Source organism: Erpetoichthys calabaricus, chromosome 4, assembly GCF_900747795.2.
Source record: "Erpetoichthys calabaricus chromosome 4, fErpCal1.3, whole genome shotgun sequence".
NCBI lineage: Eukaryota > Metazoa > Chordata > Cladistia > Polypteriformes > Polypteridae > Erpetoichthys > Erpetoichthys calabaricus.
The window spans coordinates 326492753-326510195 of NC_041397.2; the positions used below are offsets into that span (position 1 = coordinate 326492753).

Sequence of the window (17443 nt, forward strand, 5' to 3'; positions counted from 1 at the left end):
ACTAATGTTTGTGATGCGCCATTGGTTAGAATGAACAGTGCAACACCTTTTTTTTTACTAAATGCATTGCAAAACCTCAGTATACGATTTGTAAAAGCAGTGATAATGTTCGTGGTGCACCAATTGTTAGAATGAAAAATGCAATTCATTTTATTATACAATGAATTATAAAAATTCAAGCATCTATCTCTGCAGCCTAAAGCTTCCTCCTTGGAGCTCCAAGGTGGGGGAGTTGACTCCAGTGGGTGGGAATAGACTCCAGCTGGAGGAGTGACATGTGGGGTTGGGGGGGGGGGGGGGGTGTTTTAGAGGGTTAAGCGCCTGATCTTTTTCTTGATTATGTAATAAGCGAACCCCCCCCAACACTTTTGTCTTATATTATCGACAAGAGAATTGCAAACCTTCAAGTACCAGCTCCACCCCACTCTTCTGTTTTATACATTGCTAAGAAGATCATGAAACTTCTAGAGGGACCTGACCACCCAGCCCCTTCTCTTTGGTTTTATATCTGAGTAAGACTTCACATAGACACAGGAGGGAGCTGAGACCCTGATATCTGCTATTTGTAGAGACCCCCAATCTACAGACCTCCAGCTTCACACAGTTACAGTGAGTTAATGTTAAGGTTGTGGAAGTCTTATCTGACTAAAATACTGACGTCTGTCAATTAAGTCAACTAACTCCACCCACTTGGAGCTCCAGGGTGAAAGCTCCAGGCTGCAGAGATACCAGACTGCAAAAATCTGATATGGGAGTTGTAAAAGCATTGCTAATGTTAGTAATGTGCCATCTGTTGGAATGAAGAACACAATGCATTTTCAAAAAGAGTCCAATAGATGCTAACAATTCATCTCAATACGCTGAGGTGGGCATTGATTACTTAGATTTCAACCCGTCTCAGATAAATAACACAGCTAGTCGTAATAAACAAATGGGGACACACAAGATGCTGTGTCTAATCCGTTATGTAAAGTTACTGGTCAGCATTACAACTGATGTTATTATTTGAGTGTTTGTGCCCTGTGATGGAGTGGCGTCCTGATATGTGGTGTTGGGGGTCTGTCACTTCAACAAGTGCTAGCAGCGAGCGCAATTTGAGCAGAGCGGGCCATGCTGCAGAATTAACACCCGGCCGACTGAGAGGACAGGACAGGACAGGATGGGGGACTCCCTTTGACTTGGGCTACCAAAACTCACACTTGTGCAAGATCAGCGTTCAAATGAAAGTGAAGGCAAACTCCTTAAACTGTTTAGGGCTACACAATGTCTTGTTTAATTCATTTAAGTTAAACACTCACATGAAAAGACGCACCAAAGACGAGTGCCTGATGGCCTTTTTGCTGTTGCTTTCTGTTTCATTAACTGGGTGGTAAAGACAGACCCGTTACAGCGTGAATTTTACACTAAATTAGTCTCATTTGGATTGTCTCCGATATTTTAGCAAATGTTCATTGAATTCATGTTCAGATGTTGTTGGGTTTCATTACTAAAGTGGCAGCTTTGAGTCAATACTTTCATGTTTTTATTTCTGATTAATCTGAAAGTCGGTGGGTGTGGGAAAAAAAAGGCAACCGACTCATCAGTAGTGCTGGTGACTCTGAGTGCCGAATTTAAACAGACCCCTTGTGAATCTGTGTGTGTGTGTCCGGCAGTGGTCTCGTACCCCACCCAGGGTTTGATACTGACCTGCAGCTTAGTGACGTCCCACAATGCATTGCTTTTTGAGGGCTAATCAAATAAATGTGTGAGTGATGACACGACATGAGAGACGAGGGGGCTTCACATGCAGTTCATATTAAAAGACCACCTGTGTAACAAAAATAAATACACACTGGCACAGAGTGCTAGAAACACTCATATGGACAGCAACACTTCACTAAAGTGTCAATTAGGACAGAAGTGACAACAAAACAAAGCCCCCTAACTCATGTAAAGTCCTTCACACAACGTAATTAGGTGTAATTCATGGCAATTGAATCAAAAACGCTAACATACAGGCAAGAACTTCTACTCACTTAGATATCAGCCAGCCGGTCAGTCAGTCAGTCAGCCAGTCAGTCGGTCAGTGAGTCAGTCAGTCAGTTATTTGCTAACCTGCTGTGTCCTGAACAGGAATACAGGGGTCTGCTGGAGCCTATCACAGCTAGCATGGGGGGCAAGGCAGGAACAAACCCTGAGCAGGGCGCCAGTCCATCGCAGGGCAAACACACACACACATTAACCACAGGCACACACACACACACACACACACGCACACACACACACACACACACACACACACACACACACACACACACACACACACACACTAGTAGTGTCAATTTAACATCATTAAATCCCCTAAACTGCATGACTTTGGAAGGAAACCCACCAGGAAAACATGCAAACTTCAGGCAGGCAACACCTGGCACGTGACCCTCTTACTGCACTTCCACCACACCACTGTGTGCCCATGTTTTTAATTATTAACAGTATACATTATTTAAATGAAGTTAACAATTTATCTGTATAATGTACTATACATACTTTAATGCATTTCATCATAAAAATGATATGAAGTATACATCCTAGTATTCTAACAGCTCACAGCTCCACGAGGAGAGCTCTTAGGAATCAAAATCGACTTAGAAGCCAGTCATCATCATCATCATCATCATTATCATCATCATCATCATCATCATCTTTAAATACGAGGCGTTCTCTTCTAATTATTCCATTTGCAACGTCTTCTAACAACACTGAAGCAGCCATGGCAGTTGGAATAGTTTGGCCGTTCTGCGCTCCATTATATTTCTACAGAATGATTACAATCAAGTGAATTCAATTTATAAACGATATGTAATTAATTTCAGTGTATTTGATAAAGGAGATGTCATGGATGCAAATCTCAAAAAGAAAGGGACACCACACAGAAACAGAAACAGCAGCATTGCTCTGACGCTGGGTGCTCCCCGTTTACAAAAGCGAGCAGAAAACATGAGTACGAATAGTTTGAGGCTGCGGTGAAAATGTGTGTAGTGCTACGCCAAGTTTAGTTCTTAAAAATCTCAAAGTGAGCGTGGAAACGGGCGTACGCAACATTTTAATGTGCTCTCACCGTTTATACATGAGGCTCCTGGTCTTGTTTAAAACTACAGTGAGGGGTGAGAATGTCTGAAGGCCATCGCCCCCTACTGTCCCTATCTGTCCCTGTGCCTGTCCAGTACATTCACCACGTGAGTTTTATAAAGCTGCTGTCAGAGACTTGTGGTTTATTGGACCTCAACGTAAACCTGACACATGAGCAGGACAGCCGTTTTAACTTTAGTTTTGTCAGAGGAGTTCTGCTCAATTCATTCATTAATTCAGTTCAGTTGGCTTTTTCTTTTTTTAAGGACACATCTTTATTTATGAATAACTGGAAATGTCTTCAGGATTTTAAATGTTATCTTTCTGTCTAAATAAAGGTCTGTTCTGTTTTGTTGGTTTCTTTATTCTTTATAATGTATTTAGTTCTGCACATTTCTCACCTTTTAAGGTCTCACCCTGGTGGTCTCGATGCAAAGTCCTTGATCAGCAAATTGACTTTTTTTTACTTTTTGGATGACTGTTTCCCATTGTCAGCGCCATATCAAATTTAAACAGAGATGTCATGGAAAAGGTTTAACAAAGCCCGGCTTAGAATTAAATTATTAATAAAGGTAAGAAATGGAGAAGCTCACGTCCTCTCCTGTCTGCCACCCTGAAGGCTCCTGCAGTTTCAGCTCCACTCCTCTCATCCATTTTGTCACATGTTGTTTCCCAAGTTGACATGGCTGCCTTCTGCCCCTCTACTGTCGGTGTGAACGTCAGCTCCACTCCGGTGCCCTTGTGTCTGTGTTATTGGGGTCTACATGAACTTCAGCGGTCCTCGTTCATTTGCTGTTGGATTTGTGTGTCTCCATTGCTCTCTGAGTGTGTCCTGTTGGTTTTCTTACAGGTGGGCTTCGTTTTATGTCACACTTTACACACATCTTGTGTGCCAACTTTATGTGTTGGCTAGATTGGTTTGGCATATCTAATGACAGAGCTTTGGACAAAGTGCTCACAGAATGCACACAAAGCAATCGCCACGCTGACTCACACTGGTAAACCACCCAAGTGCCAACATCAAATTACAACATGTGTGTGTGTTTTTTTTTGGGCTGGCACAGTGCTGAGTTTGTGATGCCAGCTCCAGTGAGTCCTCACTTCTCATTCCTGCCCAAGTTCTGTCAGTTCTGTCAGTGTGAGGTCTGCCTGCTCTCCCCTTGTCCCTGTCTGTTCTTCTTATGGTACTCTGGTTTTCCTCACACATTCATTAAAGACTCTCTGGGTGACTACATGTGTGTGTGTGACTGGGTAAAGAGATGGACTGGCGTCCTCCCCTGGGTGTTTGCTGCCTTGTGCCCAGTGCTGATGGGATAGCAGTAAGCAGTTGTGAGCATTGGCCCCTCATCCAGTATGTATGCTGTGGTCAGGGCCTAGAAGGACCACATGCTTTATATCCGTAGCACTGCATTTATATACAGTTGAGCCGTGTGAGTGCTGAGGTAAGAGTCCACGGGGAGACAAGTGGACGCTGCACACTCACGAGGAAGTCCTGACCAAAGACGAATAACGTCACTCTCGCTCAGCCCTGACATATAAAGGACAGTGTGGCAGCATGTGTACCAGCATGTCAGTCATAAGGAGGTGGACACCATCACTTTTCTACTTTCTCATATTTATTTTGTCCTTTTTTTTTCGTTTTGCTTGTCTTTTGCCTTAACACAATGAAATTTGAGGTTTCTTCAGCTGGTACCTCAACACATTATGATGTGCTTTCTTGGTTTAATTCAACTATATTTATATTTATTGGTGGCCGAAGGCGGGGACCTTGGAGGTCCGATCCTAGGCTACAGAAGCTGACTCTTGGGACGTGGAATGTCACCTCTCTGAAGGGGAAGGAGCCTGAGCTAGTGCGTGAGGTCGAGAGGTTCCAGCTAGATATAGTCAGGCTCACCTCGATGTACAGCTTGGACTCTGGAACCAATCTCCTGGAGAGGGGCTGGACTCTCTACCACTCTGGAGTTGCCCCCAGTAAGACCCGTTGGACACCGGTGGTGAGGGATGCTGTCAAGCTGAAGAAGGTGTCCTACCGATCCCTTTTGTCCTGTGTGCCTCTGGAGGCAGCTGATAGGTACCGGTAGGCCAAGAGGAATGCGGCTTCCGTGGTTGCTGAGGCAAAAACTCAGGCATGGGAGGAGTTTGGAGAGGCCATGGAGAACGACTTTCGGACGGCTTCGAGGAGATTCTGGTCCACCGTCCGGCGTCTCAGGAGGGGGAAGCAGTGCAGTGTCAACACTGTATATGGTGGGGATGGTGTGCTGCTGACCTCAACTTGGGATGTTGTGGGTCGGTGGGGGGAGTACTTCAAAGACCTCCTCAATCCCACTAACATGCCTTCCAATGAGGAAGCAGAGCCTGGGGACTCGGAGGTGGGCTCCTCCATCTCTGGGACTGAGGTCACCAAAGTGGTCAAAAAACTTCTTGGTGGCAGGGCCCCGGGGGTGGATGAGATATGCCCGGAGTTCCTCAAGGCTCTGGATGTTGTAGGGCTGTCCTGGAAGACAAGCCTGGACATCGCATGGACATCAGGGACAGTGCCTCTGGATTGGCAGACCGGGGTGGTGGTCCCCCTCTTTAAGAAGGGGTACCGGAGGGTGTGTTCCAACTACAGAGGGATCACACTCCTCATCCTCCCTGGAAAAGTCTATTCGGGGGTTCTGGAGAGGAGGGTCCATCAGATAGTCGAACCGCAGATTCAGGAGGAACAGTGTGGTTTTCGTCCTGGTCGCAGAACAGTGGACCAGCTCTATACCCTTAGCAGGGTCCTGGAGGGTGCATGGGAGTTTGCCCAACCAGTCTACATGTGTTTTGTGGACTTGGAAAAGGCATTCGACCGTGTCCCTCTGGGAATCCTGTGGGGGGGTACTATGAGAGTATGGGGTACCGGACCTCCTGATAAGGGCTGTTCGGTCCCTGTACGATCGGTGCCAGAGCTTGGTCTGCATTGCCGGCAATAAGTCGAACCCATTTCCAGTAAGAGTTGGACTCTGCCAGGGCTGCCCCTTGTCACCGATTCTGTTCATAACTTTTATGGACAGAATTTCTAGACACAGCCAGGGCATTGAGGGGGTCCAGTTTGGTGGGCTCAGGATTGGGTCACTGCTTTTTGCAGATGATGTTGTCCTGTTTGCTTCATCAGGTCGTGATCTTCAGCTCTCTCTGGATCGGTTCGCAGCTGAGTGTGAAGCAGCTGGGATGGGAATCAGCACCTCCAAATCCAAGACCATGGTCCTCAGCCGGAAAAGGGTGGAGTGCCCTCTCAGGGTTGGGAGCGAGATCCTGCCTCAAGTGGAGGAGTTCAAGTATCTCGGGGTCTTGTTCACAAGTGAGGGAAGAATGGAGCGTGAGATCGACAGGCGGATCGGTGCGGCGTCCGCAGTGATGCGGGCTCTGCATCGGTCTGTCGTGGTGAAAAAGGAGCTGAGCCGCAAGGCAAAGCTCTCAATTTACCAGTCGATCTATGTTCCTACCCTCACCTATGGTCATGAGCTATGGGTAGTGACCGAAAGAACGAGATCGTGAATACAAGAGGCTGAAATGAGTTTCCTCCGCAGGGTGTCTGGGCTCTCCCTTAAAGATAGGGTGAGAAGCTCAGTCATCCGGGAGGGGCTCAGAGTAGAGCCGCTGCTCCTCCGCATCGAGAGGAGTCAGATGAGGTGGCTCGGGCATCTGATCAGGATGCCTCCTGGATGCCTCCCTGGTGAGGTGTTCTGGGCACGTCCAACCTGCAGGAGGGCCCGGGGAAGACCCAGGACATGCTGGAGGGACTATGTCTCCCGGCTGGCCTGGGAACGCCTCAGGATTCTCCCGGAAGAGCTAGAAGAAGTGGCCGGGGAGAGGGAAGTCTGGGTATCGCTGCTCAAGCTGCTGCCCCCGCGACCCGACCTCGGATAAGCGGAAGAGGATAGATGGATGGAATATATACATTTATCCATCCATCCATTTTCCAACCAGACATTCAAAAATGGTATAACTGAGTATATTGAAGAGTAAGCAGTGCCAGTGACCTGATAATCTTCTTTTTTATCACTTATTATTTTATCTATGACTTTATCCAAGTGACTTACTCCATTTGAGATACAGTTGGTTCAATTACATTTTCTTTTTCAATGAAGGCACTTGCTCAGGGTCACACACTGGTGTCAGTAGCAGGATTTGAAGCCACAACCTCAAGATTTGAAGTCTAAAGTCCTCTGTGCATGTGAAATAAAAATCATAAAATAATTACATATCTACAAGCACATGCTGGCCGATCACCTCTCTGTACTGATGTCTTAAGATGCTAAATATTTCCCTGACATCTCACTTTGACTGTTCCAGGCTGACTTAGCGATTTCCTGCTCTTTATCACTTTTGATTGATTTCCAGACCTCTGATAAATTTGGCCTTGTCAGAAGTAAAGCTACCTGAGTATCAAAATCCCGACTTGACAGTCTCTCTCCATCATTTGGATTTCTCACACGCTGATCACTCTTCATTCATCTGCCCCAGAAACAGGAGACACCAATCAGACATGGCGGCTGTAATTAAGTTTCATTGAGTGCCAAGGACTCGACCAGCACTTCCACTGTTCAACACACAGAGATGGACCCAATAAATATTAAACTTACCTGAATGAAGTGCAGATAATGGATGCTTTCAAATTTTCTTCAACCTGTGGTCTCATGAAGAATAACTATAAATGTAATGAATTATTTATTATTATTAACTCTGTAGTGTATTCCATGAGATATCATTATAGACAGAAATTTCAAAAATGATATTTAATGATGTTCAGAAAAGAGGAGTACAATGTTTCCCCATGTGGGGACTGAGGCTGGTCACTCTAGCTGCCCACCTACACCCTAAGGAAGAGCCCCGGCTATGGCAGCACAGACTCACAAAAAGAGAAAACTGGTCAGATATACCAGAAGACATTTGTGTTTCTGCCTGTCATCTTCCACCAGTCGACTTCTTGTGTACCGAGCACATCACATCTCATCATGTCTGTCCTTACTCAGCTCATCACATAGGTCAGCTCCATTTCTCTGGAAGGTGACACAGACTCTTGACCACCAAGACCACCCAGGACAGGCCGGCACAGAGAAATGCACTACTAGTTAAGGACTGCCCAATCAAAGTTGTCAGACCTCTTACGATATCTTTTAAAAGACATTACTCAATGAAATTAGAAAGATATTAAGAAAAAGGGATAATAATCATAAAGCAAAAAGGAGATGAAACCAAACTAAGGGAGACTCGGCCCAAGCTGCAAGCTCCTGAGTGTTTTTTCAAATCAGTGAAATCAGAAGAACGTCATTGAAGAACATAAAGTCACAACTCACAGGACATGATGGTATGTGGAGACTTTGCTAAATTCTTCAGAATTCTCAGAGGCCTCCATATGGGGAATCCAGCAGAATTCTTTGAATTAAATATAGAACAACACACTCAAGGACACTGATGGGAATCAAGGAAAACATTCTTATTCATGCAAAAACTTCAGGAAATCTGGAAAAAAATGCTACCAAGTCACAGAGTTGAAGAAGAATCCTTGACAGCCTTTAAAGAAGATTTAGATGAGACATCAGACAAGTAAGGAATTAGCCGAGCAAACACACTTGACTGAATGGTTTGTCAAACGTCTTATGAGTATGAGGTTCACTGAACTGGAGAAAGAGAAAGCACATTAGAAAGAACACATGAGGAGACATTACAGAATTAGGACAGAGTTGAAGGTCTGGAGAAAAGACAGAAATAGAGAAGGAGACGATTCAGACCTCACGAGTAAATTACTAGAAGAACAAGGCCGACCTCAGAAAAAACAACCAGAACAAAAGACCTGACAGATCATCAAACTGTCAGGCCACTGGAGCACTGGAGTCTGACAAAGAGGAGCCAAGCAATGGCGGACAGCAGAGGATCAATCAGAGTGTCATCAGCTGTCTAAATGTACTCTAAATGTCAGCCCTGCAGCCACATCTGCTCTTTCTTCCCTTCATCTTGACACATCCACTCCATGTTTGCTATTTTTCAGTGAGTTCCTGCAGACTTTCCTCACATCCCAAATGTGTGTGTTCGATGAATTAGCCATTTTAAACTGGTCTTGTTGAGTGTGTCACTGGACTCTGTCATGTAGTGTCACTCTGTCCAGGGTTGGTTCCTACTTTACACCTGATGCTGCTGGGAGAGCCTCCAGGTCAATGTAAAGCAGAATGTTAAGTTGTGTATTTGGAGGAAGGAGTTGACATGTGGTGAGTGGATTATGGGAAGGAATGGAGCTGTAGACAGAGCCAAAGGAGCTTACATGGGCCAGGACTGACTAGAGGGACAGAAGGCTGGCAGGACATCTGCATGTGGGCTCACCTGTAAAGATAAGAACAGACCGAGAATTACACTGGTCTACAAAAAATTATTTCTTGCTTGCTACTGGGAACTTCAGAGCAGCTCTTTATTAAGTTTTTTACACTGATTTCATATATGAAATTGGAATTAAGCTAGGGTGGCACGGTGGCGCAGTGGTAGTGCTGCTGCCTCGCAGTTAGGAGACCCAGGTTCACTTCCCAGGTCCACCCTGAGTGGAGTTTACATGTTCTCCCCGTGTCTACATGGGTTTCCTCTGGGCGCTCCGGTTTCCTCCCAAAGACATGCAGGTTAGGTGAATTGGTGATTCTAAATTGGCCCTAGTGTGTGGTGGGTGTGTTTGTGTGTGTCCTGCGGTGGGTTGGCACCCTGCCAGGGATTGGTTCCTGTCTTGTTGGCTGGGATTGGCTCCAGCAGACCCCAGTGACCCTGTGTTCGGATTCAGCGGGTTGGAAAATGGATGGATGGAATTAAGCTAGCATGTCAGGTTTTTCAGATACATATCATTGCCGTTTTGACACTTTTGAATATCAATATAATATATCAACAGGATATCTGGAGTTTTGATGTGTTTATTCTGAAAACAAACCAGAAGACGATACCAGAGACACGTTAAAGCAAATTTATGTCAATTTACCTCAATATAAAAGTGAGGTCAGTGTGCTCCAAAATGTTGGAGGCTCTCGCTTTTACGCTTGTACTGCACATCCGTCTCTCTTTGCAAGAGCCAACAGTAGTCACCCATCATGCTCGGAGTGAATTTCCCCTGATATCAGTTTTCCATCACCTTTGTATCTTGATGAAATTTTTCCCAATACTCGTCGCTAACATCGCCCAGATTTAGTGGAAAAAAGTCGAGTTGAGAATGTAACAAAATGCGTCTTCAGTGACATTGTGGCTCCCATAAGCTGAGACGCTTTCAGCAGGTTCACCACAAGTTCAGCAATATTTTCAGCTCTGTGACTGCCAAGAAAATTCTGGACAATGAATGCTTCCCATGCTGCTGATTCAGTGGGCTTCAGTTTCCTTTTGAACTCCTCGTCAACCATCAGTTCATGGATTTCAGGGTCAACAAAAACACCTTCCTTAGTTTTGGCTTCACTTTCCTTGACACCAAACTTATTTCTTAAATGCTGAAAAGCATCGCCATTTCTGTCCATCGCCTTGACAAAATTTTCAAAGTAATGGTGAATCTAACAAACAAAATGTCCTGAAATGCAATGTTATGTTTAACAGTAAAACCGACCACCTACTGCAGTGTCATGTCTGAGTTGTGTCATTATGCTTTAGAGTCATGTAAGACCTGGGGCCTCATGTATAACGCCGTGCGTAGAACTCACACTATAACATGGCGTAAGCACAAAAGCGGGATTGTGCGTACGCACAGAAAAATCCAGATGCAGGAATCTGTGCGAACGCATACTTTCACGTTCTTCCTCTACATAAATCCCGATCGGCGTGAAAAGTAACGCACGTGCACGCGCCTTCTGTCCCGCCCCAACTCCTCCCAGAATTACGCCTCTTTCAATATGCAAATCAATATAAATAGCCTTCTGTGAAAAGACAATGGGAAAAGCACGGGAGAAAATATAAGAATTTCAGCGAATACCAAGTGGAGGCAAAGGAAAAACGTACTATTTGTTGGTTTAAACAGTGGTATAATCAACAAAAGAAAGCTGATCGAGTGACAGAGTGTCGGAGAAACTCGAAGGCTCAACTTCACAAAGTCGCACAGTGCCTGAAATAAAAAAGAAATCACATATCAAAGTCGCCGTGAAAAGGCGAGTCGTAGCCCACCGTCTGAGTGTCATATGAAAGCTTATCAGGGTACAGAAAAAAAAATAGGCACACAGTGGGAAAAAAGCACGAAATGTCAACTTTAATCTCGAAATTTCCACTTTAATCACGTAGTTTATTTTGCCATTAAAGTAGAACATCATAAACTTCATTTTAAAATCGTTTATTTTACTAGTTTCTCAAGTAGCACGTTAAATGCTTTGTTCTGTATTTGATCTTCTTTGTGCTCTATGTGTATGAATCACTACGTGCTTCCGTTCTTTCTCTTTCTCCGACAGGACACAGAATCCATTACATTCGTGATATTACAGCTCTCTGAATAATTAAAATACTGACATGTATACGTGATATCATTTTCATGATGATAGGAATGAAAGCATGTTATTAAACATGGGAACACAGTGGCGCAGTGATTGTTCATATCTCACGCAAGAGGCTTGCTGCGCCATGTGCGACCTTCGATGAAATAATTTATTACAGAAGTACTGTCTCTTTCAAACGTACTAACCTTCAATTCCTGTCCTTACTTTTCTTTCTCCAAATGACCAATCGCCACACAATCAGCTCTGTAATAGACGTTAAGCCATCTGTAAGCTTAGAACGCCGATTCTTCAAAACTTTTAAGGAACATCGAAATATCTTTGTAGTACATGTTTAATTATTCTATCCGTCTATCTTTCCAGTGTCGCGTCAGCGCAAGAATACAACGCAATGCAGGAACAATCCCTGAGCTAGCTAGCGCTGCGGCACCGTGTCCTCACATGTTTAATTATTAACAATATAGATTATTTAAATGAAGTTAAAGTTTTATCTGTATAATATAATCAACATATTTTGCTGCATTTCATCTTAAAAATGAATACCGTCATCATATGTAAATACACGCTTCATAAAGTGGCGCAGGTTGTGCAATATTATAACTGTAGTGCAAGTTTACAGTGAGGTGATTGTACTTATAAGTCCAAACAGTTATATAAGGAGCACTTGATGGACTGATTGAGTGCGTTTAGAGTTCTTGGGATGAAACCTTTTCTAAACCGCGAAGTCCGTACTGGGAAGTCTCTATAAAGCGTTTTGCCATGGCTCAGGCAGCGTCTGCTTCATGCTGTATACCGATATTTCAGCTGCTGCTGTGATTCCCCACTCAGATACAGTGATATAAATACTCCGAGTGGTGCAGTGAGAGTAATATGGAAAAAGATGATCCGCTGTGGCAACCCTTAACGGGAACAGCAAAAAGAAGAAGAAGATGCAGTGAGAGTTACAACGCTAAAGCAGTTATGGTATTTGGAATACTATGGCTATTCCCTGGACCATTATATTGCTGCAGGTTAATTACAATCAGATGCATTACACTAATACACAATATGCAGTTAGTTTCAGTGTATTTATAAAGCTACGTCAGGAATGTGGATCTAAGAAAGAAAGGGTGATCACACAGGAACAGTAGCACTGCTTTGACGCTGGGTGCCGCCAGTCTGCAAAACCGATCGGAGAAATTGCGTACGCCAAGGTATGAGTTACCGTGGAAATGTGCGTGGCTTTACGCCAAGTTTAGGTTTTATACATCGCGATTTGAGCGTGGAAACGTTCGTACGCAACATTTCTGTGCGTACGCACCGTTTATACATGAGGCCCCTGGTAATCAGTAACAAATATTATTTCTGCTAATTAAAAATTAATCATTTTTAAATAAAATTAATAATGACAAGATAAACAACTCACAAACAACTCTGTTAGTAATGAGTAGTGAATTCTTTTATCTCAATGGCGTGCCTAGTGGAATTACCGTATTTATCAAAATGGTTATCCACCTTTACTGTCCAAGACCTGGAACATCATAACTTAAAAAACGGGACGTGCTGCTGGACGAAAACAGTTCTCAGATTTGGAGTCAGCAAGTGAAACCTGTTAATGTAAAGGTGAAAGACTCCCAGCAGCAAAATGCTTGTTGACCAGTGGGACAGAAAGGGGAAAGACCACCTGCTCGTGTGCCACCTTCACTCAGCCACCTGCAGGTCTGCCATTTTGTCTTAATGTGGCTCACCTCTGCCTGTCACACAGTTTACATGTCTGCAACATCAGTTTAATGTGACGTGCTGTGAGGGGATTTGTTCTTCTGAGCAGACCAAAGGTTTGGCTGTGACCTAAACATTTGATTTATTTCAGCTGTCTTTTCTTTTTGTGTCCTTTGTCTCTTTAAGACTCAGGTGTGTTCTTCTTGGAGGGCTGCCATGAAAAAATGAAAGGGAAAGCAAAGAGCAGAGCAGCGGAGCTCAGGGCCTGTGCTGTGAAGGTTTACTTTTATAAACCTACAGATAATACAAAGACAGTTTTAAAAGATCTGCTCATCAGTGAATTCAGGAAAATAAAATCTGTGATGCAAGAAAACTGAAGAAACAAGTTAAAGCAGGTAAGTGAAATGCAAGCATGAGTTTATTATTGTAACTGAGCTTTGACGTCTGCTCTTGTTTCCTCCATTTGGTTGTTTTCAGTGCCCTCATGAAGGCCTTTTACATCAGACTTGTGCCATTGTGTGTAGCTGCTGGTGTGTAAGGCAGGATCAAGTGCAGGTCAAACGCGTACCAAAAGAAATCTCAGTCCAAAAGTTTGTATTAAAAAGTTTAGTGAAAATGCAAAGCAAACAGTCCACACCAGAATGAAGAAAAAGGTTGTTGTGAAACATGTAAAATAAAAAGCAAAAAAATGGAATATAACGTCTCTTCTCTAAACTTAACCTGTTCTTGTTAAACTGCAGTTGTTTCTATAATTAAAGATGCTTTACTTCACCTTCAGTACGCTCTAAACGTATGGCACTGCACTTATTATTGGGCACATTAAGGCACAGTTAAACTGTGTGCCCTCCGTGCCTTATTCACAGCATGATCTAACTGAGACAATCTGTAGTTATAGAGACCAGAAACATTCAGAATACACCAATTCAATTGAGCTTGTGCGGTTATAAGAACCTCTCATAGACTGTGCACTAATATACAGGCAAACATTTAACACAACTAAATAAATACGTCTCTCTACTTGACATCACTTAAATAACTAGCAAATGGCTCTTACACATCCAGCCCCTAATTGTTTATGTTAAAGGCAGAAATCAATTACTACAACATTACTTAGTAAGAGCTTTAACTATTGAAAAATACTTATATATAGGCTTAAATTTAAACTTAAGTGTAAATGCACAATCACACTTAAACAAATTAAGCATACAAAATTTAAGATTAATCATTTCAATTAATTGTTTTTTGCAGCAGGCCCAGTTTGTTCACAGGTCTGTCCAGTTTGCTGGTCTTGGTCTGCACACAAACTCTTCTGACTGCCCCTTTGGCATCTGCCATTGTCTTTATGATTACATCCATTACCCAAGAGTTATGGGGTGCAGCATCTTGTAATTACGCCCACAACGTTCAATCTCTTTATAAATTTGCTGTAAAATAAGGACAGTAACATTAGAACATTAGACCCCTATAGACGTGAACAGGCCATTCAGCCCAACAAAGCTCGCCAGTCCTATACACTTATTTCTTCCAAATAAACATCAAGTCGAGTTTTGAAAGTCCCAAACATCTTACTGTCTACCAAACTACTTGGTCGCTTATTCCAAGTGTCAATCGTTCTTTGTGTAAAGAAAAACTTTCTAATGTTTGTGTGAAATTTCCCCTTAACAAGTTTCCAACTGTGTCCCCGTGTTCTTGATGAACTCATTTTAAAATAAGAGTCTTGACCCACTGGACTAATTCCCTTCATAATTTTAAACACTTCAATCATGTCACCTCTTAATCTTCTTTTGCTTAAACTGTAAAGGCTCTGCTCTTTTAATCTTTCCTTATAACTCATCCCCTGTAGCCCTGAATCAGCCTAGTCGCTCTTCTCTGGACCTTCTCTAGTGCTGCTATGTTCTTTTTGTAGCCTGGAGACCCAAACTGCACCCAGGACTCCAGATGAGGCCTCACCAGTGTGTTATAAAGGTTGAGCAGAACCTGCTGTGACTTGTACTCCACACATCAAGGCGCTATATAACCTGACAGTCTGTTAGCCTTCTTCATAGCTTCTGAACACTGTCGGGAAGTCGATAGCTTACAGTCCACTATGACTCCTAAATCCTTCTCATAAGGTGTACTTTTGATTTTCCGACCGCCATTGTGTATTCAAACCTAACATTTTTACGTCCTATGTGTAATTCTTTACATTTACTGACATTAAATTTCATCTGACACAAATCTGCCCAAGCCTGTATGCTATCCAAGTCCTTCTGTGATGATATAGCAGATCCCAAATTACGTGCAAACGTAACCAGCTTGTTACTTATATTCCTATCTAAATCATTTATAGATATTAAAAATAGCAGCGGCCCTAACACTGACCCCTGCTGGTCACCACTCTTAACATCGGCCAGTTCTGATGAGGTTCCTCACACCATCACCTTCTACTTCCTGTGTCTGAGCCAATTCTGCACCCATTTAAATACATCACCCTGAACTCCCACCTCTTTTAATTTGATGCCCAACCTCTCATGTGGCACCTTATCAAACGCTTTCTGAAAGTCCAGATAAATAATATCATCTGCTCCACTTTGATCGTATCCTTTTGTTGCCTCCTCATAGAATTCCAGCATGTTACTAAAAACACGACCTCCCTCTTCTGAACCCACGCTGATTGTCCTGCCCTTGCCAGGTGTTGCTCCATCTTCTCCTTAATAATTCCTTCCATTAATGTTCCTGTGATGTTTCATGCTAAGCTTACTGGCCTATAGTTGCTCTGATCTGTCCTGTCACCCTTTTTATATAATGGGATGATATTTGCCATTTTCTAGTCCTTCAGAATCTCTCCAGTGTGCAGTGACTTCCTAAAAATATGTGTCAAGGGTTTATATCTGTACTCACTAGCCTCATTAAGAACTTGAGGGTAAATATTATCTGGTCCTGGTGATTTGTTTGATTTCAGCTTATTCATGTGAATATTTGTGAAGAATTTCAGGATGTTTAGCTTCATCTGGCATAGCAGCTTTGTGGAGTCTTCTTCTAACTCTCAGGATTCCATCTTGTATGGCCGAGTCAAGTTTGTTGATTTTGTTGCTTTTCTTTACAGTTTGATTTTTGTTTAGGACTTTCGGGCTTTGAATGCATGTCTTACTTTTGATGAAGCTTTCTATAGTCAATCCTCTTGATGCCTGGTCTGCTGAGTTTAGAGCAGATGTGACGTTCCTCCATTGTGAGAGCTGCGAGTGCTCCCTTATCACTGTTAATATGTTGGCAACAATGGTTTTGTAGTGAGCACTTTCATTTGCAATGTACCTTAATACAGTGGTGTTCTCAGTCCAAAAGGTTGACGCTTGCAGGGGAATTTGCAGTTCTTGTTTTAGCATCTTGTTCATTTTAACTGTTAGCACTGCTGCTGTAAGTTCTAACCTTGGTATAGTGACAGGTTTCAGTGGTGCCACTCTTGATTCCCCATTATAAATGAACAATGTCTCGTATGTTCTTTAAAATTTAGTAGAAGGTAATAAACAGTACCATACCTGTCTTCTGAAGCATCTCCCAAATGATGCATTTGTGCAGACATTATGTGATCAAACCCAATTGGTTTAATGTACCTGTTTATATTGTAATCCATAAGTAACTTCCATCCATTTTTTCCATTGCTGGAAATACTTAACTTCCACTTCTTGATTCCATGCATATTTCTCTTTACACAGTTCCCTTAAAATAAGTTTAGCAGGCAGTATGACTGGTGCTAAAAATCCAAGTGGGTCGTATATTGAACTGACCACAGACAGAATACCACGTCTTGTAGCAGGCTTATATTGCAGGTTTACCTGGAACTTGAAACTGTCAGTCTGTGTGCACCATTGGACACCTAAGGCTCTTTCAACTAGTAACAAATCATGGCGTAAGTCCAAGTCATTTTGATCAATAGTCCTGCCTTCTGGGATGGAAAACAAGACTACTCTGCTATTGCTAATCCATTTTGAAAGATGGAATCCTCTCTTGAAACACAGGGCTTGAAGATCTTTGGCCAATGTTATGGCTTGTTCTTCTGTAGCAACTGACTTTAAACAGTCATCAACGCAGAAGTTGTGCAGCGCAGTGTTAACTGCTTCCTCTGGAGCTGTGCCTCTGGCATCCTCTGCTAAGTCCAGTTAAGTCAGGTGCTTTCAGCAACTGTTCATTTAGAGAGGAGC

General features: G+C 43.2%; 2 protein-coding genes and 1 long non-coding RNA gene across 3 annotated transcripts in view; 2 read left to right on the top strand and 1 right to left on the bottom strand.

The window, feature by feature from the left end:
- The window catches only part of LOC114643553 (protein NLRC5-like), a 5922889-nt gene that overhangs the window by 2037318 nt on the left and 3868128 nt on the right, over positions 1–17443 (top strand). The gene's annotated exons all lie outside the window — the stretch shown is intronic.
- Positions 1–17443, bottom strand: part of LOC127527384 (uncharacterized) — a 902058-nt gene that overhangs the window by 636942 nt on the left and 247673 nt on the right. The gene's annotated exons all lie outside the window — the stretch shown is intronic.
- Positions 13508–17443, top strand: part of LOC114644573 (butyrophilin subfamily 1 member A1-like) — a 133272-nt gene continuing 129336 nt past the window's right edge. The window contains exon 1 of the mRNA XM_051925874.1: positions 13508–13660. The gene's annotated coding sequence lies outside the window, so the exon portion shown is untranslated. The remainder of the gene's footprint in view (positions 13661–17443) is intronic.